At 39.3% G+C, this 25,819-nt stretch overlaps 1 pseudogene; it reads right to left on the minus strand.

The window, feature by feature from the left end:
• Nucleotides 1–25,819, minus strand: part of LOC122050672 — an 89,192-nt pseudogene that overhangs the window by 22,059 nt on the left and 41,314 nt on the right.

A 25,819-nucleotide genomic window follows, 5' to 3' on the forward strand; every position in this document is an offset into this window, starting at 1 on the left:
GGTGTATAATAATTGGAGGTTATTGTTGATCATACATATGTTGTGTGAGCATGTGTGCTAGGTGTATTTTTGGTAGCAGTATGATGATTCTACTTATACTGAATGCAGAATGTGGAGTGACTGCATTATGTCATTTGTTGGATTAACCCATCAATTAATTTTCCTATCAGTGGATGACCCACTAAGATGCTGATAGAGTTGGTGATGGATTTGATTAGTTACTAGGTTGTTATAGCCTAGGCTAACCACAGTGAATTGTGGTAGAGAGATCTTGTACAGCCTCTAGCTGGATAGTAGGTGCCTTGGGGTACTTATGTATTATTTTGTGGTGGAGCGTTGCTCCCACATATCACGGATTGCTGGTAGCGGAGCATTGCTCCTATATTTAATGCAGATACATATTTCATATTATTTGTGGTGGAGTGTTACTCCCACATATTGAGGATTTCTTGTGGTAGAGCGTTGCTCCCACATATGTGGTGTTTCCTGTGATGGAGCGTTGCTCTCACCCTGGAGGATTTATTCTTTGGTGATTTATGTCATTGATGATCAGATTTTTCGATTTATTATTGGAGATCTTATGGATAGGAATGTCTGTGATACGGACATTATGTATCTTGGTTTTTGTCATATAGGCTTACAGTGCCTTAGATGTTTTCAGGGACTCGATGATCGTGGTATGTCGAGGATGTTTGGATAGGTGTCCATTATCTTTGTGGACGATGTTGTGATCTATTACGGATCCGAGGTGAGTCACGTACACTACCTTTGCATAGATCTAGAGATGATTCGACGAGAACATTTATATGTGATTATCAGTAGTGCTGGTTTGGATTGTCTTTTGTTATGATGTTTGGGACACACGGTCACCAGTAGGAGTGTACCGTGGTTCCACAGGAGATAGAGGTTGTTGCCGTTAGGAGCAGCCGAAATCAGTGTAGGAGATCCGCAGTCTTTTGTGACTCGCAGGATATTACAGACCTTTTGTTGAGGGTTTTTTCCGCATAGCTATGCTACTTTCACGCGTGACCATGAAAGGCGTGAAGTTTACTTGGACTGAGGATTGCAAGACCAGCTTCTAGGAGCTGAAGCGGAGACTAGTGTCGGCTTTGATTTTTGGTTTTTACCTTCGGAAGAGGACGAATTTGTCCTCTACACCGACGCGTCTCTACAGGGTATGGGTGCTGTTCTGGTGCAGCACGGTAGAGTATTCTTATATGCTTCTCGATAGTTGAGGGAGCCTGAGAAGAAAATACTCAGTTCATGATCTGGAGTTGGCCGCTGTTATTTTTGTCCTGAAGATTTGGCGACAGTACCTGTATGATATTACATTGAGATTCTCACTGACCATCGGAGTCTCAAATATCTGTTCACTCAGAAGGAACTTAATCTTCGACAGAGGAGATAAATGGAGTTCCTGAAGGATTTTGATTGTACCATTAGCTATCACCTGGGAAAAGCTAATGTGGTTGCCGATACACTTAGCTAGAGGTCCAGAGGGACTTTAGCTTGCCACCGAGTTGTGGTCACAGACTTGATTCAGGGTTTATCCGAGTTAGACATTGAGGAGCAGGGTTAGACCGAGCAGGGTATTCTTGTTACCCTGGATGCTCAGTCGTCGATCAGGACGAGAATCCGTGAGGCCCAGTTGTTGGGACCTCATAGAGTTCAGCAGGATGCAGAGTTGGTCCGTACTATCATACGGAGGATGTCAGAGGCGCAGGATCGCCAGAAGAGTTATGCTGATCGGAGACGCAGACCACTAGAGTTCTCTGTTGGCGACCATGTATTTCTACGAGTTTCACCCACGAAAGGGGTGAAGAGATTTGGCCTCAGAGGTAAGCTAGCTCCACGATACATTGGTCCCTTCGAGATCTTGGAGAGGATCGGAGCGATAGCTTACCGGTGGCACTACCACCGTCCTGTCGCGTGCACGATGTATTTCACGTATCTATGCCGAGGAGATATGTACCCGATCGGACGCATGTCTGGCAGATATCCGTTCAGTTCAGCCTACATTACCTATGAGGAGGTTCGATACGGATTCTCGACCGGAAGGAGCGTCAGTTGCGGAACAAGACTATCCGGCTTGTTAAGGTCGGATGGTAGTATCTTTCGGACGAGGAGGCTACTTGGGAGCTCGAGGACACTATCCGAGCTCGATATCCCCATCTTTTCACTTGAGGTATGTGATTTATTTACCGTTCAGCATTTATACTCTATATATGTTGTTGGTACTTGCTGATGGTAGATAATGAAATTTGGGGACCAAATTTTTATTAGTGGGGGAGAATGTAAAATACTGGAAAATAGGCGAATATTAATAAGGGAATTTTCCAGAATTTTTGGAAATTTTTCGGGAATTTTTCGGAGCTCGTATGGACGGGTTAACGGGGATAAAAACGGGGCCCGGAAAAGCCTGTTTAGGTTACCCCATTTAAATGAGGAAAAGTTGAATTTTTCTTAATTCTTTTCCTTTATTTTATTTTCCTTTTTCCTTTATTTTTCGCCGGTTCCTCTGTTTCTCCTCCCCGAAAACCGCCTGCGCCCTCTTCCCTTCTCTCACGCCGAAGCCCTAATCTCCCTGCCCTAGCCACCCGGCGCCGCCGACCGCCGACCGCCGACTACCGCAGTCTCCGCCGGCCATCCCGTGCCTTAGCCAAGCTTCCTCCTGCCGAGGCTGCGCCCTAGCATCCTCTCCTGCCACCACAGCGAGCGCCGGAGCCGATCCCTAGCAGCGTCGCCGCCACTCCGACCCGACGCCACTGTCGCCGGCGTCGCACGGAGCAGCGCCTCACCTCTGGTGCCCCAGCATCGACCACCACAGTGTAGCGAGGCCTAACGCTGATTTCCTCTCCTCCGACACCCTCTGCCCTCGTCCAGCCGCATGCCCTAGCCGGAAAACCACGACCACCAGCACTCTCCGGTGGCCACAGCTTTGCATACTTCAGCCCTAGCCACTGCCTATTTCTTGAAGTGGTGCCGACACTGACTTCTTCTTCTCTGTGCCACTGTTTTCCCTTTGTGCTACACTGCCCTTCCAGCTCTGGATCTCAGCCTCGGGTTGCTGTGAAGTGCAGACAGTGAGTAAGGTGATCAGACCCCCCAAGGTGAGCCTTGATTTGGTCTTGCATGGTTGAGCATGTACACACTGTGAATTAGACGTTTGATTTGTCTAGGTGCTGATTTGAAAGGGCTGACTGGCTAGGCAATGGTTCCACCTCGCTCCGGATAGGATTATTGGCAGCAACTTTGTCTACTGTGCTGCAACAGCGAATCTTCTCCAGCTGTGATTTGAGGTGAAAATGTGTTTTATGTATGAATTGATACGTACCTAATTTGGTTATAGGATGATACATTGATGGCGGATCCTTGTTGTTTCTCCTTGTCAAGTAGTATTCGTTTGATCTGTGTTGGATTACAGATCCAAGCAGTGACACCAGAACCTGTTGAGTCTTGGCCAGCAAGTGTTGATTTTGGGGCTCAGATTACGGAGGTATGAGTTGGGTTCTGGGTTAGATTTATGTGATTGTTGATTAGGGTTTGTGCCCTAATCTAGTGTAGGAGATTTTTATTTAGCTATTTTGTCACGCCCCCAGAGGAGACCCTGTCCGAGAAAATTTCGGCAACATCTCCCCTGTACGGTGGACAATCTGAAACTTTTCTACATCTCATGTACCTCAGCCACAGGCGGCTGGAATAATAACAAGAAATAAAAACAATCACCACACAGTTTATATATATATATTCAGCCTCTGGCTGTCACAGCCACGCAGTATATAACAGTAAACAACAATAGTACTCTGACTCGAAATCCACCCTACTCAACTACACTCGTAAAGCTCAAAACCGACGAACTCACCTCTTCTGCCGTCCAGGCAGGCATGTAGTAGAATAAAAACCAAAATCCAAATCCATCGATATAATAAAATCTATACCATGTCCATAAGTAAATAAATCCAGAACATAACAAGTTCAAATAGTCTAGAACAGAAAAGGAAACCAAACGAAAAACCAATCACATCCTCGAGGTCTGCAGGGACCAGCAACTGGAACTCTCTCCTGACAGCATCAACCTGAAAATATCAACAATGGAGGCGGGGTGAGTCCAACACTCAGCAGGTACAATTGATATGCAAAGTAAAGAAACAACACCTAGCACTAATCATGCGTACAGTCTCCTGATAAGAAAGATAAAAATAACTACAAACCGAAGAAGACAGGAGAGAATCTGTACTAACCAGGACCCGGTAAAAGGACAAATAGTCCGAAAGATATAGAAGACCTGTATGTATGTCAATCAAGGTATCCAAGCAATGTGCAGCATATAAGTGCAACAAACACAAACACAAACAGTAAATGCATCATGCATATGATGCCAATGTCATGGTCACCCCTGACGCCAGTCAGCCAACTCACAACAACAGTGGGACCGAGTGGGTAGGGCTGTGACAACCGTGCACTCTGCAACACTACTCCTGATGAGTGATCGAGTGGACGGGATGCTGTCGGAGTACATACATACTCCTACCCCAAATCATAAATGGGGGAGCTCAATGCTCTCATCTCCCGGTACACTATGACGGGGAGGAATCTCTAACGTGCTACACGCTGTGTCACACTACCCCTGAGCGGATCAACGGAGCACCGGAAGAGTCAAACTGACGTGCTACCACGCTGTATCTCGCTACCCATGAGCGTCACAACGGAGCACCGAACAGTGATGAAACTGGCAATGTGCTCGACAATAATGGAGCAAATCTATCGCACAGCATGCGATCATGCAAATGGTGCATGTCACTAAGCATGGTAATATACTAAACCAACCTCTGGACATATAATAATGGGCATCATAATGAATAGATCATATCAAGATATACAGATCAATAAGGTATCAAACCTAGGTCCTGAACATGTGAAACATGGTTATATCACTACCCATGAGCATGATAGATCGGATACAAGATCAATACGAGATGCAATCAAACAATCAATCAAACAGGTAACATGTAGTGGGCAGTGATTAACCGAAACAAATAGGAAACACAATTAATGCAACATATTATTTTCATTACTAAGCATATCAAAGACAATAAGTCAAAAGTACCCGCCTCCAATAGAAAAGGTCCAATCCGAAATTGATCCCTCGTTGAGACACCGTCTCGAATCAATGTCCTGTACCAATCAATATATATATATTTTTATTTAGCTAAAATTCATAAGAATTTAAATAGCTAAATAAAATCCACGAGACTAAATTAGGGAAAACCCTAATTAACATAACCAATTGCCTACCCCAAAATTAAATCTAACCCAGATATAACCTAATACCCTATACAAAATTATACAGCATGGAACATCCTCCATAGGAACCCAACCAAATTCACTAAACATGCTCACCTAAGTGTACGAAATATGATCAGATTCCTCAGCTCCAACAACAGCTTAATCCCGTTGACACCAAACCTAGATATCAATCAACCACATCTGTGAGTTATTTCTGCATCCAACCAGTGATCAAATACAAAAAACAACAAAGGTAAGCTGCTTACCTCACTCACCAGCAAGGGGAAAACCTAGGGCACGGCAGTGAAGAACAAATTAGGGCTCGGCAGATTTAGGGCAAGGAGCTAGGCTGCGATCAACCAAACAGCGCACAAGGGAGGCTGCAGTGGCCGATTGCTGATCCAGAGCACAAAAGAGGGCAGCAAGGCAGTGTTAGGGCACGGAAACAAGCAGTCTCCAGTGATGGTCGGCACTGCTCGGTCTGTGGCCGGCGGCAAGAGGTGAGGGGATGTGTCGGCGGCGGTGCTAGGGCATGGCGACGGCGGCTGACGCTGAGAAACCGGTGCCGGCAGTGGCGTCGGGGCTGAGTCTAGGGCACAGGCCGGAGATGGGTGTCGCGGTGGCCGGCGTTGTTTCGGTCCAGAGAGGATGAGGAAGAAGACTTCGGTCGGGGTGACTCGTCGGACCAGAGAAGAGAGGTCTCTGCTCGGCTGTGCTCACGCGTCGCCGGCACTTGGACAGGGAGGAGGAAGGGGGTCCCGGTGTGCGGCGAGGAAGAGCGGCAGTATGGCTCGCGGCTCGTTAGGGCACAACAGAAGAGAGTCGGCGTCGGCAGAGGAGAAGAAGAAGAAGAGGTTGTGCGCGCTCGGGAAGGAAGAAGAGGTAATGGCCGAGGCTTATACGCGAGGGAGGGAGAAGGAAAACGGCTCGACGGTTAGGGCTCCGAAGGAGAAGCCGCGCGGCGGCGTCGGGGAGAAGAAGGAAGGGGTGCGGGGAGGCTCGGGTTCGGCGACAAAAGCAAGGGAAAAGAAATAAAGAAATAAAAAGGAAAAGGATATATAAATATAATCTTTTCCTCGCTTAAATCGGGTAGCCTAAATAGGCTTTTTCGGACCCCGTTCTTGTCCCCGTTAACTCGTCCAAACGAGCTCCGAAAAATTCCCGAAAAATTTTCAAAAATTCCGAAAAATTCCCTTATTAATATTCGCCTATTTCCGGTATTTTACATATTTATTAGGTATGTGATGAGTTATGATTTAGGGTTTTGCCTAGATAGTTTTAAGGATTCTATTTAGCAAATCATTGGAATTTTAGCTAAATAAAATATATCTCTGTTGGTATTACAGGACCTTGATGCGAGACGAGTTTCTCGACGTCCGCATTTGGATTGATTGGACCTTTCTATTTTCGGAGGCGGGTACTTTTGACTTATTGTCTTTGATATGCTTAGTAATTAAATTAACAAGATGCATTAATTGTGTTTCTTACTTGTTTCGGTTAATCACTGCCCAATACATGCTACCTGTTGATTGATTGTTTGTTTACATCTTGTATGGATATGTACCTGATTCCACATGCTCATGGGTAGTGATATAACCATATTTTACCATGTCAGGACCTAGGTTGGATACCTTATATGATCAGATATCTTGATATGATTCATTTGCTTTGGTGCACATTATGATATGTCCAGAGATTGGTTTAGTATATTACCATGTTTAGTGACATGCACCATTCGCATGATTGCATCTTGAGTGATTGATTGCTCCTTTATTGTCGAGCACTTGCCGTTCATCATCGTGCTCGTATGGGTAGCGGGACACGGCGTGGTACGTCGGCTTGGCTCTTCCGTGCTGGTCATGGGTAGTGTGACGCGTGTAGCACGTTAGAGATCCCTCCACGTCATAGCGAGTTGAGCTGCCCCATTTATGATTTGGGGTAGGAACGTGTACTCCGACAAGCATCCCACTCGATCACTCATCGGTAGTGTTGCGAGTGCTTGTCACCCTCGGTCCCACCGATGTGAGTCGCGTGGGTGACCATGACATTGGCATCATATGCATGATGCATTTATTGTTGTGTTTGTGTTTGTTGCACTTATATGCCGCATGCTTGGATACCTTGATTGACATGCATATGTGTCTTCTATACCTTCTGTTTGTCCTTTTAGGTCTGGTTAGCTGATTCTCTCTTGTCTTCTTTTTAGTTACCTTTATCTTTATCGGAGAGCATGATTAGTGCTAGGTGTTATTTCTTTACTTTGCATATCAACTGTACTCGCCGAGTGTTGGACTCACCCCGCCCATTGTTGTTATTTTCGGTTGATTTGTCGGAGGGAGTTCCGATCGCTAGTCCCCTAGTGCTACTCCATTCTTGGTTTTTGAGTTGTTTCATTTTAGCTTTTCGCTATCAGACTTTATTTTAGTTTTGTTTTGGACTTACATATGGATATTGTATGGAATCTTTTTGTTGGATGGACTTTTAGTATGATTTGGATTTACTCTACTACATGCCTGCCTGGACGGCAGAAGAGGTAAGAAAAATCGGATTTGGGCTTTACGAGTGTAGTTGAGTAGGGTTGATTTCGAGTCAGAGTATTACTTTATTTACTGTTATTATTCCAGCCGCCTGTGGCTGAGTATTTAGTGCTTGTAGAAAATTTTGATTGTCCGCCGTACAGGGGAGATGCTGCCGAAATTTTCTCGGACAGGGACTCTTCTGGGGGCGTGACACCTTCCTCCAGTCATCATCCACCTGTCACTAGCCGGCGATGCCACCTAAACCATCTGAACACTAATTCTGCCATGACTTCGTGCAAAGAAGAAGAAGCAGGGAAAAGGAGAAGCAAGCGGATTTGATCTGGTTTCTTTATCTCTCTGCCGACGATTTTCTTCCTTGAAGCTTGGAATGCATCCAATTGGATAGGAGTGTTTGCTTCTACTTCCATTGGTTCTTTATTGCTACTACTGATTATGACATTTCTGAATTGAACACCGATGCTGTCACTGGATAGGAATCGATCATTTGAATTGATCGATTCTTCACTGATTTGAGAGTGCTCGGGATTCTCCAGCTCACCTTGGTTTATCACTTCTTCCGGATTTTATCACTGCAATCTTGTTTTTTTTTCCAATTTCCAACTCAATTCTATTTTCTTGCTTGTTCAGTTTAGTTAGGGTTAGATGAAGGTTTGGATCTATTTTCTAATCTTTAATTCATTTGAATGCTTGTTAGCTCCACTGATGGAGATTTGAATATGTTTTGATATTATCCAATTGCAAGAATCTGAATTGTTTGATTTGATCTTGTTTTGTTCTTGTTTAGTTCTTGTTTAGTTTTCAATCTGTTTGGATCTATTAATGGTATAATCCATGGCATAAAGTGACATTATGTTGTGAGTTCATGATTAATAGATAGATAGGATTTCTTTTATTGCATTAGATTTAGTTTCACACTTGTCTTACTATTTCGTTCCTTAGTTTAATTCCGTTGATGATGATTTTCATAGCGTATTGAATGGTAACAATACGTTGTGGATTCATTGTCGATGATTAGTTATGATTTCCTTAAATTGCATTAGGTTTAGTCTCATTATTTACTTTACTCTTCATTTGTTAGTTTAAGAACTCAACTCAACTCCAAAACTCCATGTTCTAATAAATTGATCCTAAGATTTAATCATTGTTTACATTCCTTGAGAGAGGCGATCTGCGCCATTCCCTATTCTTCATTAGGTTAGAGGGGTTTAGTGATTATTTGATGTCAATTCATGACAAAATTAGGTTTTTCAAGGTCCATGATGGCACAGAGCAATTTACCAATCTCTTATTGGGGGGATGCGTTATTGACTGTAGTCTATGTCCTTAATCGTGTTCCAACAAAATCCGTGGTTAGCACCCTATACAAACTTTGAACAGGGAGACAACCTGTCCTTAGTCATCTTAGGCCATGGGGTTGTGCTGCGTATGTTAGAGATTCCTCACACAAGTACGACAAGTTAGGTCCGCTGGGAAAGAAGTGTATCTTCATCAGATACTCTGAACACTCCAAAGGATATATGTTCCTAGGAGAATATACGGACGACACAATAACTAAGATTGAATCTTGTGATGCCATGTTTCTCAAGAATAATTTTACTAAGGGAGGAGAAATCGATCGAGGCTACACCTTTTATGAGATGGATGAGCCTAGTGGTATAGTCGAGCCTCATAACGGGATTCAAGACTTGGTTATGGATCTTGGTCTTATTGGGAGTGTTCCATATGAAGGTGGGGAGGCTTTCTCCTCGTAGGAGTGAACGGGGAAATATACCTCATCGTCGTTTCCCGATTGAGAATAAGATTTTCATTGTGACTCCAAAGCACGATGATGAACCAAGAACCTTTAGAGAGGCTCTCAAGGGTTCTGAAAAAGACCGGTGGTTAATGGCTATATAGGAAGAAATCAATCAACAAAAGTCAACAAGGTTTGAGACTTAGTTGACTTACCTAAGGGTCGAAAGGTTATTGGGAACAAGTGGGTTATCAAAATCAAGAGGAAGGCCGATCGATCGATTGAGAGATATAAAGCTCGTCTAGTAGCTAAGGGTTACATACAAACAAAGGACATTGACTACGAGGAGACTTTCTCCCCAATAGTCAAATTTATATTGATTCGTTTACTTTTAGTGATTGTCGCTAGTTTAGATCTAGAGTTATACCAGATGGACGTTAAGACCCCTTTCCTTAATGGAAGTTTGAATGAGGAGATTTACATGGAACCACCCTCTGAGTTCGTTTTAGTAGGTCAAGAAGATAAGGGTTATTGATTTTAAAAGTCGATATATAGCCTAAAGCAATCATCCAGGCAGTGGTACCTAAGATTTTATGAGGAGGTGATATCTTATGGTTTTACAATGGTAAAGGATATATATACATATATATATATATATATATATATATATATATATATATATATATAATGTTTTGTGATATAATAGATATGTCAGGCAAGTAAGATCGACTCTATCACACGAGTGACTACCTTCAAGAGTGGGGATAAGACAGTTTCTAATTGTAAGAGATTCTGAAAGTAGCCTTGCTAGAACTTAAGTCGCCTTGATATGTGTTTAGGATGAGGTCATGTGTGATATGATCGGCATGGGCATAGTCACATCTATATTGCCTGTAAGAAGCCAAGTTTGAGATCTTAGATGTCACCTGCAAATTTTGATATGTCTTTGAGGTACTCTCTCAGAGATCTCTGGGCAGAGTCTTATGTATAGACTGAGTCCTATACTTGCACAATATTAAGGAAAACTGACATATGCCCTTCTAAGAGATGGGGAATTAATATTGTGACACATGTTCCATAGCACGTGTGATATGATGACTGGGATAGTGGGAGCCATATTATAAGAGACAATAACTCTATATCCCCGAACCCCACTGTGTGAAATCCGAAATCCCATAGGTGGGATTTCTTGTGTCCTTATTACTTTTGGCTATTTCTTGATGCCATGATTCAGTGTTTGCTACGTTAGCCTGTTTACCGATGACTCGAAAGATAAATTGAGGTATGAGGGACAGATCTAAGAAAGCAGCTGAGTTGAGATTAATAGACTTAAGTTTGGAAAAAGAAAGACCAATTAACAATACATCAACATATAATATTCACTGACTAGTCTTTTATGTTTATCTATGTAGAGATTAAAACATATTAGTGAATATAAAATCGAGCATCATCTGGGGATTACTTTTGATGAGGAAAGTAACTTGATGGATGTATTAAGTCTTGGATTTGGGCTACAGCAAGATTTTGTATCTTATGATACAATGATGACTACTCAATCATCCTAACTGATGCAATAAGTAGTTTTGTATGCAGGTGTGTTTGCAAGTTGCACGACATTCAACTTTGTATGGAAGCCTAGTATGGTGATATGATGGGTCACATGAGTTGTGATCTAGTGATGAAAATTAAATGCCCTTGCGTGCAAGTAGGAGATGTTAGTTGTTGGTGCAGGAAGCAACAGACGATCAAATCTGTGTTTTGATAATGACAAAGGATTCAAAAGTTAAGATGTCTTGTTGTCTAATAAGGTTAATTGAGCTTGCAAGAAAGTCCTAAGTAGTCTTAGGCAAGAGTCCTAGTGAATTCTAGGCAGGTGGAAAACCGTAGGAGGAGGTAACCCTAGGGGCGGTAACCCTAGGTGATGGAGAGTCCTAGCTGTAGTTAGGCAGGTGGAGAATCCTAGGGGGTGGTAACCCTTGGTCCTAGGCGTGATAACCCTGGGCAGAAAGTCCAGTCGATCTGGAGGACTGATTTGGCAACGGGTAAACTCTCCTAAGAGGAGTAGGTGAGGGCGTGTTCCCCTGTGAGGGAACAGTAGGTGTCAGTTTGACCTAGGATTTTCGGAGGAAATCCGAAGTCAGAACCGGATAGTCCGAAGACTGTCAAATATTTTTATTTACATATTATCTGCTATGTGCTAACTCTGCTTTACAGGAGACTAACATTTTGTGTAGGGTTAGATTCGACCTTGATTGGTCGACCGAATCCAAATACAGCAAACCAAGTTCGATCGAGGGATTGGTCGACTGAACCTGGGGATCGGTTGACCGAACCGAAGATAAGATGCGACTTGGTCGAGCCGGGTGGATCGGATCAGATAGATCAGGAAGGTCAGCGAGATCGGTCGACCAAACGTTAGGATCGGTCGAACGAACGAAGACTTATCCAGGCGACAAAAGTATGTGGACGAGAAGCTAGGCAGGTTCAGAGGGTTCGGTCTACCGAACACCTGGATCGGTCGATCGATTATAGTCGGGTCAAAGATTGATCCCGAGATTAGTGGATCTGGGTCAGGTCTACCTCGGCTATAAAAGGAGGGTCGACCAGCAGCTTCGAGAACAACACACTTTCTGAGATTAAGAACAAACAACTGCGCACACTCCGGCAACATCTAAATGCTGCTCCAACGACTATCAAGTCAGAAGATAGATTTTATCAAGTCGTTGGTAACAAGTTGCATTTCATATCTGTAAAGCTTCATACTTGTATTATTCTTTTGTAAAGCTTTCCGAACTGATAGTGAATTGGCCAACGAAAGCGATCAACGATTGTGGGCCTTGGAGTAGGAGTCGCCACAAGATTCAAACTAAGTAAAAGAAGTCTTGTTAGCGTTGCTTGTCTTTTCATCCTTTTATTCCGCTGCATATTCTGTTTGTTTTAATAAATGAGTGAAAAAGCAACGTGTACTATTCACCCCCTCTAGCACGTCTACGATCCTACAGTAATAACTTATGCCCACTATGAGGCATTTATCAATATTAGTAACTTTTGCCCACTATGGGATATTCATATATGTTAGTAACTTATGGCCACTATGGAGCATTCATATGAATGTTAGTAACTCCATCTCATGACTCCACTAACATAAATAAATCCATTAACATAAGTGAATATTAGTAACCCCTAATGTTAGTAACCCCTCATATTCTTATCTTATCCTATAAATTTATACTTCTTGTGTGAAGTATGGGTGAGAGAAAAAGAAAGAAAAGGGAAGGGAGTGTAAGAAAGAAGAGAGTTGTAGTCTCTATCTTGTTGAGAAGAACAAAAGAAGGCTATCATCACACATCACCAGGTTAAGAGTTGAAGCGTTGTGACATAACGTTGATAGTTTGAGATACATGACTATCATCTCGACTTCGAGCAGTATGTGGCTAGAGTTCACAATAATTTTGAAGGTTTGTAGCGTCGGAGATTGGTGCATCATCAACTAAAGTACAAGATTTAATTTCCACAAAGTGGAAGTAAACTTTATCAACATCCTACACTAAGGGTGCTTACAATTCGAGCTAGGGCAACCCAGCTCATTTGGTCAGATCTGATGCAAGGATGAAGAAGAAGAGATGCTCGATAGAGGTGGATGAAGTTGATTGGAATGATGGAGCAATAAAGATGGTCGCGGTTGTGAGGAACGCCGAAGGAATGGAGATGTTGTCCCAAGGAAGGAACTGATGCTCTCGTGATGACTAGCAAAGTGGAGTGGGAGGAAGACGATCCACATTCACCTCCCTTGTTTTGACGTGATCCTCCGAATTCACAGTGCTTTGTCAATTTAACTATAGCTTCTCATTTGAATTGAATTTGAACGAATAGTGTAAATTAGTCCAGATCTGATCCAACAGTGAAAATCGCTCTACATCTGGTCCAATGACATTGATCTTCATTAAGGGACCTGATCTACTCTCCCTTAAGTTGGATGGACCAGATCATGATGGATGATTCAAATCTCCTTAGATTTTGGATGGACAGTCTATATTACTCCAAAGTTTGATATCTTCATTTAAACCCAAATTCGAGCTCAATTTGGTCTAATCTTACTCGGATCCATGATCCTTGATGCCTATAAAGAATACATTAAAAAATTAGCTTCAAATACCACAAATAGGATATAATTTGCATCAAACCCCAAAATGAATCCAAACTCTTAATGTGTGATATAAATGCAAATTTAAACACACAATCAACTCAAAAACATGAGTATAAGATCCTAAATAATACGATAATTATCAAATCTTCCACACTTATTCTTGCATGTCTAAGGCAAGCAAACAAAAATAAAAAATAAACTAAAAATCATCTCCTTAATTTCTCTAGTAATACTTCGAAGATCATAAAAGGTAATTAACTAAGACCATCTAAAGATCAAAATAATCATGAATACAATCTCTATAATAATTAATAAGCATGGTGATTTCATCCATTTAAATAATTAAGAAAGATTCAATCTCACTTGTTAGATGTACCTACTCTAACTCTCACAATCATGTATATAAGTGGAGTTTACTCAATGCAACTCAATGACATATTTCACTAGAATATTCTCCACCACCATAAAACATAGCATGAATATTTCACTAGAATATTCTCCACCACCATAAAACATAGCATGAATACTTTTTGAAAATTTGAAATAGAGTCACAAGGAACTAAAGAAGGCAACCAAAGTGATTGAAAAGAAAGAAAGCAATGATAGAATGAGAGAATTGGAAAAATAAAGTTGATGAGTTACCCAAGTCGATATGCATTAAAAAATATATTCTAGTAGACCATCATAACCTAACTCAATTTCATAACTTGGAAAGGAATGGAATGGAACTCAATTTCAAATAGGTCCACGGGTTACATCATTCATAGCTTGGAAAGGAATGGAACAACAAATGATTCATCTCAACATACCCAAGGAAAAGTTCAGAATCCATTTCATAACCTAACTTTTTCAGATATCCAAAAGATAGTTTAGAAGTTCAGAGCTTCAGATACTAAATTCAGACATCAAAACAGCAAGCATTCAAATAATTTAAACTGTTTAAGAGTTTCAAAAATCCAAAAATCAGATTCACAGCCCAACTTCTCATCAATAGCAGATTCAAACATGCTGAACTAATTTTCAACATTTGAGAGTTGAGGTAATTTCAGCTTGAGCTATGAAGCATTTAGCTTAGAAGAGAATGACAATTGGCACTGAATTAATAGGAGCTCAAATTCAAGTTGGTAATAGTGAGAAACGACATAAAGATTTGACACATGGAAATCAGAATAATTCTTTTCTTCCTTTCCTGGACTCAAGAGGTCAAAAGATCCTATTCAGCAATCCGGATTCAACAAGAGCTCATAGAATTTAAGATGCTAAAGAGCTCCAAAGTTACTATTGATTTCTGATATAGAATTTAAGCACATTTATTTCTGAAATCTGATCAGCTGTTCAACAGTTAAATTAAGGAATCAAGAATTCAGAAGGTTCTCGATTATGTCATGAAGAATTTGTGTCATTCCTAACTGTTTTTCATACTAAACATGGAAACATTAAAGATTGTTTGCTTTGAAAGAGCTCGCACTTCAAAGCTGACTTAATTTTCAGTTTCAGAATCAGTTTGCTTCTGTATTTCCATTTTCTGTATTTTCAGTTTCAGAATCAGCTTCATGTCCAGATTTTTTTCTATTATTAATTTATGCAACTTCTATTTCCTTTTAGAACCTCAGAAATATTCTCACAACAGCCAAGAAAACTATAAGCTAGAATCATTCTCTGTGATTTAGGAATTCGAACATAAAATGACTTCTTTTCTGAATTCTGACTTTTCTCGACCTCAATATCAGAATCTGGTGTTCAAGGAGATTACAGCTTGATTCATCAAAATTTCAGCCTGGGATAAGGTATCATTTGACCATGTAATGATGGACACTTAAATTCTCATTACCTCTGGATGGAAACATCTTGAATGCTGATCAAGATCAGCATGAAGAAATGAATCTGAATTTTGAATTTGGTTCTGAAATCCTGGGTTTTCAGACTTTAAATTCAGAGTTTGAATTTAAAGGGATGTGCAGTATATGTGTAGTTTCAGATGTCTTCTCTAGGATACACATCCAATGAATTTACAAAAACTAAATAGCATAAGTTGACTGCACAAATTCCAGATCATTTAAAAAGTTCACAATTACAGAATTCAATGACCAGCCAATTCTCTCCATTTTTTTCTCTTCATCACATCTCCTCATCTCTTCTATCTACTCTCTTATTCTTCTTTCATCTCTTATAAACTGATGCCCTAAATTCAAAAGTCAACTTTGGAGCTAATTCTGATTTCATGATGGCTGATTCCCGGAATTCCAGTTTCTATGTTCAGAAATTCCAATCCATTCCTACATTTCACCAGTTTCGGAAAAACAAGTTCAGCACACATTCAGTAATCAAACTAATCCAACTTTCAATATTCTCTGAATTCAGACTTAAATCCAAGCTTGAGGAACTCCTACAATTTAAAAACTCAGTGATCAGGTCCATAGACCCTGCCACAAAAATTCCAGAATTGACATTAGCCTCTACACTTTTGTTGCTTCCAATTTCAGTCTCAGATATTGCAATTCGAAAACAGTTTAGGCTTGAAGAATGAGGGCTCTTACAGAGGATATAATACCATTTAGCACTGAGTTGATAAGAATCTCAATCGAGATAATTGCTGGTTAGAAAACAGAAATCAGCTTTTGCACCAAACAGAATTTTTTCCTTGCTGATACAGTTTCAGAAATCCAGACTTTCATAGCAGCACTGAGTTGAATAGATTTAGGACTAGTTTTGATCTTGCTTATACTTTCCTTCAAGGTCTTCTCAAGTAAATGTATCTGCTAGTGTTTTGAACATTGCTAAATTCTGAAATTTTAATGTAACCAGTCCAAAATCTGAAACATTTTTCTGCTGTTAGCTTTCTTAGGTTCAACAACTCATGAACATTTCCTCCTGTAGAATTTACCAACTTCCTTTGAATATAATAACTTAGAAACATATATTTGAAACTCAGATACTCAAGTAAAGAAATCAAGTTCAATGAAATCAGGAAACACCCAATAGTTTACTTCCTCATCACTCTATACCTCTTCAAACTACTGTCAGAATTCTTTCCTTTTTTTTAACAGATAAACTCCTTGAGATGGCCACTGCATATACACCAAATAATTAACAACCCAATCATTAAAGTGCTATGAGCTAAAAACTAACAACCAAAACAGCTGATACCATCAATTTAGCTTATCATAAATGCAGTTTGCGGAATTTCTAGCTTCTCATTTTTTTCCCATCAAATATCGCTTGATATCCTTGTACTAGACTGATTTCCACCATCCTCAATTAAAAACAAAGCCTACTACCAAGCCAAAAGTAGAACCTTGTAATTCCAACCTTAATTACCGTACATTGTATCAAATAACAAGAATCAAGATCCATGTTTGAAACTCCCACATCACCCTCAAAAATCACAATTCACTACTTATGAAACCATCTGAAATCTTCAAGATCACTAAGCCCAAGCAAACCCTCCCCCACACTTAGAATTTTGTCCAACCTAACTCATCAAGAAATCAATCCAAAACTCTCAATGGAATTAAGGCAAAGCAAGGGTGGTAAAAGATAAAAGTGTTGAGTGAGTTATTCGACTAGCATTTGAAAGGAAAAGAAATCAAAGAATAGAAAAGAAATATCCTTCATCATGTTCACACATATGATATTATAATTTTGAAAAAAAGCAAAGAAAGTTCTAAAGTTCAATTGTCATGAGTGCATATCACACAAAAAAGAGAATAAAAAAAATGATGGGTTAGGTAACATCGAACCCGGGGTCACCAGTCCGACCGAGCCCCACGGAAGTTTCCCATCAGCCTCCTTGGTAAATCGAGAAAATGCACATGAAGTCCATCCTGACAACCAACTTTCTCGTGTCCGCTACCCATTAGGAAGAAATGTTGGTCCCTTGACAGCCGGCTAGAGGGGAGTGAATAACCTGAAATAAAAATAAAACCTTTCTCATCTTTTCAAGCTAAATTAAGAAACACTTGCATAAAAAGAAACTTAATTAAAGAAAGAAGGAGGTAGATCGTTTACTTGGTTACAACCTAGGTGGTTGTTAATCCAAGGCAAGTAAAGCTCACTAAAAAGTCTCCTTCAGGCAGAGAAGCCTCTTACAGTAGTTGAAGCACTCAATTACAAAACTAAACAGAAAGAGAATTGATTACAAGTGTTGTTGTTTAGCTTCTGGGATCAGGTATGTATTTATAACCTTAATCGGGGCGCCTGGAAGGGTTCCAGGTGCCTAGACGTGGATAGAACTTTATCCTCGTCGCAACGAATCATGCCATGTTGCGAGTTGATAGAATTTCTGGTCTGAGCGCTCATAAGGGTTTCGGGCACCCGGACCCAAAAGTCAACATCCTATTGACTTTCGGTCCGGGTCTTCTACTCTGGTTCCCCTCACTTGGGTCCGAGTCTTCTGCTCCGGTTCCGCTTGCTTGGGTGATTTCGGCCATTCGGAATAGAGCTCACCCGGACCCATCTTCCAACCTTCTCGAGAAATCTTCCGCTCTGACTTCTCGTCCCTAGGAAACGCCGCGCGCTTCCTTCTCATCCACCAATGTACTCTTTCACAATACTTTGTCCCTCGGACGCACCGAGCCCGTTGAATCTCTCCCATGCCGTCCTTCTTGCTAGTTGCATCTTTCGCTCGACCTCCTATGCTCCTAAGTTCCTGCACACTTAGACACAGGACATCAAAACATAATAGGACCTAACTTAACTTAGTTGATCACATCAAAATTACTATGGGGTACTTACAATCTTTTCCTTTTTGATGTGAGCAACCCAAGTTAAGTTAGGGTAAATCAAACATAAATAACAGTAAGGTAATAATTTTTGCAAGTACAAAATATGCAAAAAAATTAAGTAAATTTACCCTCCCCTAGACTTAATTTTACTTCTCCCCACTTTGATCACATTAAAAAAATAGGGTACTTTAAAATGACTTGGAAGTCAGTTCAAAACAAAGTCTAAGGGAAAATACTATAATAATTATTATCCAGGAAATCATGAAAGTTTAAATTTCGACAAAATCTGGATTTTAATAAGGTATAAACGAATTTTGAAAAATATTTTTAAGTATGAAAAATTCTAAAAGTTTTAATAGGGGTTGAACAGACATATAAAGCAGATATAAAATTTTACACAAATGAGTTAACTTAAACAGAAAATAAATTAAAAAAAAACTTAAAATTTAAAAACTACCCTTTTTGAATAAATAACAAATATTTTTAGATTGGGCAAATTAAAAAAAAATTATAACAACTAACTATTTAACAGTTAGTTAATTAAACATTCATTTTAATAATTGGCTTCTAGGCTGTGGCGAGGCACTAGGCTTTCTTGGATATTGGAACAATAACCACTTCTAGACAAAGCCTTTTAAAGAAATTAAACATTTAATTTTCTTTCTGTAAATTTTAACCTTAATTTTTTTAAATTTATTCTAAGCAAGATTTGGAAACCTAATATAGGTTTCTTCCTACTGGATTGATCAAGTATCTTTTAGGAATATATTTTGGTAATAACTTTCTAATTTGACCCTTATGGTATCTAAAATATCAATTTAATCCTTGATAATATCTAGAATATGAGCATGCAAAATTTTTTAATTTTCTATTTGTTCCTTTAAATTAGCATTTTCAATTTTTAATTTACCAAGTTCCTCTATTAAGCATGATTTTGCTAAGGTTCTTTTTATTTCTAAATTTTTATTTTTTAATGTATCATTTTTAGTTTTCAATTTGCACATTGATTTTGCCATTGATTTAATCCTGAAGTACAGTTGATCAGGTGGTAAGAGGCATACCTCACCTACCATGTCAGATCTGAAGTTTGATTCTCCCCCTGCTTCGTTGTATTCGTCTGAAGTCGCTCCCCCTTCATCGATACTGGCTTATGAGGTGCTTTGTTCTTCGTGGCTAGCCATTAGTGCTAGACCAGCGTATGCTTCTATTTCTGACTTGGATGATGAGCTTTCGTCCCAAGTGGCCTTGAGATTCCTGTGCTTGTTTTGCTTAGGCCTCTTGTCTTTTTCCTTTTTGAGTTCTGAGCAGTCCTCCTTTATGTGTTATTCTTTTTGACACTGGTAGCATCGAACCTTTCTTCTATTTCTTTGATTTTTTCTGTTCTACAATTCTTTAAATTTATTAGACTTATTTTTTAAAAACTTTCTTACCATGTACGCTTCTTGTTCTCCTTCTAGATCTAAATTTGACTCGGGTTCATCCTTCTTGTGGCTTTTAGTGTCAGATTCTGGCTTGACTCTATTGTTGTACTTGCACATCAAGTCTCATGTAATTCTAAAGTTGAAAACAAGTCCTCTAGGGTACTTACCTCCAGGTTCTTCGAGACATAGTAGGCATCTACGATCGAAGTCCATTAAGGGGTTCTGGGAAAGTCGTTTAGTGCGTAGCATACCAAGTTCTGATTGGTTACCGTTTCATTGAGGTTGCCCAGTTCGGTGATCAACTCCTTGATCTTCGCGTGCAATTTGGCTACCTTCTCACCTTTTTCTAGACGGATGTTTGTCAGTTTGTTCTGAAGAATGTCTTGTCATGTGAGTTTCGCTTCAAATGTTCCTTCATGGAGTTCTAGGAACTTCTCCCAAAGGTCTTTTGCTGATGTGTAGCTTCCGATGTGATTTACTTCTTGAGGCGGTAATACACCAATGTTGAAAAAATCAGACCGGACCGATCGGTCGAACCTCGAACTGGTCCTTGATCCGGTCCAGTCAACCATTAAAGCCGAAAAAATGAATTGACCCATCAAAATCGATCAACAACTGGGAACCAGCGGTTCAACCGGGATATGGTGAACCGGCGATTCTTTTCTGGTTTCCCTGCTTTTTGGCTTTTTCGTCTGGAAAGTGGAAACCTAGCAACGGCTTTATGTTGTTTTCTTTCTCGACAACTCTCATAGCTGCAGCCTCCACTCCAGCGAGCTTCTTGCGGAATCTCACGCTCTCCTTTTTTTCTTCTCTTCCAATTCTATAATCTATACATAAGTCTCAACTCTCAAGTCTCAACAAAAGGCTTTAGATTTCAGCTTCTTCAAAGCTTGTTCAAATCCCTAAGGTTAGTTTTTTTTTTATTTCCATTAACTTTTAGTTTTTTTAATCTTCCATTCATTTATTTTTTTCCCAAGCTTAATCTATTTTATACGGCTGATTCAAAGAGGCATTTAGTTATCTGGGCTTGATTCCTTCTTTCTTAAGTCTCTTAAGTAGATGAGTGCTCCAATAGTTCTTGATTACATTGTCACTTTTTCAGTTCGGCCTGACAATCTTCCTGCTATGAGTGACCAACAATTTATATGTGTTTTTGTTTCCTTATCTTTGTAAACATATGAACTGCAAAGGTTCTTATTTTCATTAACATACCCTTTGTTAAATTCTTCCAATTTAATACTTAAAACTAAAGGAAAATGAGAATATTAGGAAATCTAGCCACATTACTTCCAGATCATCTGTTTACTAAATGCTAGAAGATAACCCTTTCAAAGGGGCAAAGAAATAGAGGAAAAGAAAGGAGAGTAAAAATCTTCTCTAGTAAAACAAAAATATTCACCAAAAACAAAATCAGTATACACTTGAGAATATAAACTAGTGGAAAGTTTTTATTTTTTTATTATAGCTCTTTTATGATATTCCAAGGGAAAGTTTTCATTTTTTAATTTTTATTTGCCTTTTGTTGTAATAGTTTGTCTTATGCATTATCTTAGCCTAATCACGTGCACACTCGTCTTTTAGTTTGTGTATAAGAATGTTATTTTTTTCTTATATTCCTACGTTTTCATATTTCAGGATAGTGGATGGTAGTAGTGGTACTGGTAGCAATGCAAATTCATTTGCCGGACCATTTACTAGTGAAGAATCTGCAAGCCAAAGTCATAGACAGAAAGTGGATATAGCATGAGTTCATGTTTCTGAAGGTGTAAATGCAAAAGGAAGAAAAACTATGACATGCATTTATTGTCACAAGACATTTGTGGGTGGGGGCATATTTCGGATGAAGCAACACTTAGCGGGAGCAAGGGGTAGCATTGTTTCCTGTCGAAAGGTTCCACCAGAAGTTAGGCATGCTATTTCAGTAACCTTGAAAGATATTTTTGAGAAGAAAAAAGAAAAAATAAAAAGAAAAAAGAGGAGAATTTGGGGTAGAAAATCCATTTGGTCGATCTGTAGATGAATTTGATGGCGATGAAGTCCAAGAGATTCCCATTATTCACACTAAAGGAATTACAATCAATGAGGCAAGTGCATCATCCGATAAAGGAAAGTGAAAAGTCACTACACCATGCCCAGGTATACATAATTTCTTTAAAGGTGGACATGATAATTCACAACCCACTATCAAGGCTATTTTGCAAAGTAAAGAAAAATGACACAACTGTGATATGGCTATTGCCCGTTGGTTTTATGATGCTTGCATTCCTATAAATGCTGTTAACTCTCCATTTTTTCAAAAAGCTATTAATCAAATAACATCAATGGGTCATGGGTATAAAGCTCCATCTTATTATGATCTGCGAGTGCCTTTGTTGCGAGAAGCTAAGAAAGATTTGACTTTACTTATTGATTCATTTCGAAGTATTTGGACTGAAACTGGTTACACTATAATGGGTGATGGGTGGAAAGACAGTAGACAAAGACCATTGATTAATTTTTTGGTTTACTGTTCTAAAGGTATATCTTTCATCAAATCTGTTGATGCATCTGATGTTGAGACAAATGCACAAAATTTATGTAATTTATTTGCTGAAATTGTTGAAATCGTTGGTCCAAGAAATGTGGTGCATATGGTTATTGATAATGCTAGCAATTATAAGGCTGCTAGAACTCTACTAAGTGAAAAATACCCAACCATTTGTTGGTCTCCATGTGCTACACATTGCATCAATTTAATTTTAAAAGATATTGGTGAAATGAATGATGTGAAAGCCATAGTATCACTTGCTTCAACTGCGACTGTATTTGTGTATAACCACAAGTACACTTTAAATTGGTTGAGAATGACAGCAGGGTGGAAGGAGATTATTCGTCTAGGAGAAACTAGATTTGCAACTACTTTTATTGCATTAAAAAGTTTGCATGATCACAAAGATAGTTTGCAAGCTCTAGTCACCAGTGGAGATTACAAAAAGTTCTTGAAAATAGACAAAGGAAAAGAGGTCAAGCAAATTGTTTTGGATGAAAAGTTTTGGAATAATTGTTTGATTACAGTGAGGATTATGGGCCCACTTATTCGTCTTTTGCGTGTTTGTGACACTGATGAAAGACCTTCTTTGGGTTATGTCTATGAGGGCATGTATAGAGAAATTAATGGCATCAAGAAGCTCTTTAAAAACAAAGAGAGATTCTACAAGCCTTATACTGACATAATCATGCTGCTTTTCAATATGATCCCACATTTTCTACCCATCCAGAGATCACAAATGTTTTGTTTGATTACATAGAATCAAAGGTAGATTGGTGTAATTTGGATGTATTAACATATGAGATTGGTATGTTTCGTGATCGCCAAGGGAGTTTTGGGCGAAAATCTACTATTCTTAGCAGCCAAAAAAATCGTCCAGGTAATAATTTTTTATTGTATTAAGTCTTTTGAAAAAAATATTTATTATTTAGTTTTATTTATCTAATATTCTAATATTCACTGTGATTGTGGTAGAGAGTTGGTGGAAGCTCTTTGGTTGTGATGCTCAAAATTTACAAAAGCTTGTAATTAAGATTTTAGGTCAAACAACTTCTTCTTCTGGATGTGAACAGAATTGGAGTGTTTTTGAACGTATTCATACAAAAAAAAAGGAATAGATTGGAGCATCAGAGACTTAATGATCTTGTATATGTGCATTATAATTTGCGATTGCAATATAGGTACATCTGAAATTATTCTTTTTTTTTTTATTAATTTCATTATTTTGTATCAAAAATTTTATCAATGTATTAATAACTCATGAAATGTGTTGTAGGAGTGAACAACTAAAGAGAAGTTATGATCCCGTTGATTATGAGTCCATTGATAAGACAGATTTTTGGGTGGTGGAAGAAACGCTAATAGGAGAGCTTGATTATGATGAGTTGGAAGAGGAGCTTGAAGAACTTCCAATACCTTTGGAAAGTTCGAATTTTCAACAATTTGAAGGTTGTTTTGATATGATATTGTATTATTAACTATAAAGATATAACTATTTTTCTTGAACTAAGTGTGATTGTTTTTTTCCTTTTCAGATGATGGAGATGAAGCTGAGCCTGAGGATGTTAATTTGGACTTATTTCAACGTAGAAGTGTTCTTGTTGATGAAGATGATTGGATATGAATGTGATAATAGAGTTGTAAATTCATGATGAATTGGTTAGTTTTAATTATGTGTTGCTGTTAAGAATTATTGTATTTGTAATGAATTATTGTCTTTTTTTAAATTGAATTGGACTATTTAGTAGTTATGTTATTGTTTAGTATATATTTATTTGCTAGAGTTATAACTTTGATGAATTTAATGCTATAATTGAAGCATGTCTTATATGAAATAGGATAAATTGTTGGTACAATAGGTTTCCTCTCTTTATTTTGAAGCGGGAATTTTTTTAACTATTGAAGCATGATATATATATAGATCGACCGGTCACTGAACCGATGAGGTTATCGGGTCGAGATTTTTTAGGTTCAATTGGTCGAACCGGTGGTTCAACCATTATATATATATATATATAATGGTTGAACCACCGGTTCGACCAATTGAACCTAAAAAATCTCGACCCGATAACCTCATCGGTTCAGTGACCGGTCCGATTTTCAAAACATTGTAATACACATAAAAGGTGATATTCCGCTCTGTTGTTGGCTATGAAATCACTTTGCTCCTTTTTCATCTAGAGGTACTCTTCTTTCTCTACGTCTTGTTGATCTTTTGGAACTGCAAAATTGTACTTAATTATTAAAAGAATTTCAAAGTCAGTTTTTAGAAATACCTCAATTCGACGTTTCCAGTGTGTGAACTCCCCCTCGAACTTTGGTGGGATGAGGTTTGGTCCAACCATTATTTTGCTTTGGTCGATGATTAGTCCTTTTGAATCATTCTTGCTTTGATACCAATTGTTGGTCCCTTGGCGGCCGACTGGGAGGGGGGTGAATAGCCTGAAATAAAAATAAAACCTTTCTCGTCTTTTCAAGCTAAATTAAGAAACACTTGTATAAAAAGAAATTTAATTAAAGAAAGAAAGAGACAGATCATTTACTTGGTTACAACCTAGGTGGTTGTTAATCCAAGGCTAGTAAAGCTCACTAAAAAGTCTCCTTCAGGTGGAGAAGCCTCTTATAGTAGTTGAAGCACTCAATTATAAAGCTAAACAGAAAGAGAATTGATTACAAGTGTTATTGTTTAGCTTCTATGATTAGGGCTATATTTATGGACTTGATCGGGGCGCCTGGAAGGGTGCCAGGCGCTTGAACATAGATAGAATTTTATCCTCATCGCAACAGATCATGCCACATCGTGAGTTGATAGAATTTTTGGTCCGGGTGCCCAGAAGGGTTCTGGGCACCCGAACTCCAAAGTCAACATCCTATTGACTTTTTGGTCCGGGTCTATCGCTCTGATTTTGTTCGCTTGGGTCTGGGTCTTCCACTCTGTTTCCACTAGCTTGAGTGATTTCAACCATTTGGAATAGGGCTCACCCGAACCTATCTTTCCACCTTCTCGAGTAACCTTCTGCTCCGGCTTCTCGTCCCTAGGAAATGCCACACGCTTCCTTCTCATCCGCCAACATACTTTTCCGCAGCACCTCGTCCCTCAAATACACCGAGCCCGTTGACTCTCTTCTGTGCCATTCTTTTCGCTAGCTGCGTCTTTCACTCAACCTCCTATGTTCCTAAGTTCCTGCACACTTAGACACAGAGTATCAAAATGTAACAGGACCTAACATGACTTTGGTTGATCATATCAAAACTACCACGGGATACTTACAAGAAAATCCTCCATAATACGCTATAACTGAACTTTGAACTCTAGCTGTCTAGTTTATCACTGGAGGGCCTAACCATGACACCTTGCTCCCGAGGGCTCACAAAAAAAAAGAGAATAAAGCATAGGTATATAGTAGTCCTCTCTAGGTAATATTGGCAATCAAATTCAATT

Source organism: Zingiber officinale, chromosome 3A (genome assembly GCF_018446385.1).
Source record: "Zingiber officinale cultivar Zhangliang chromosome 3A, Zo_v1.1, whole genome shotgun sequence".
In the NCBI taxonomy this organism is placed as follows: Eukaryota; Viridiplantae; Streptophyta; class Magnoliopsida; order Zingiberales; family Zingiberaceae; genus Zingiber; species Zingiber officinale.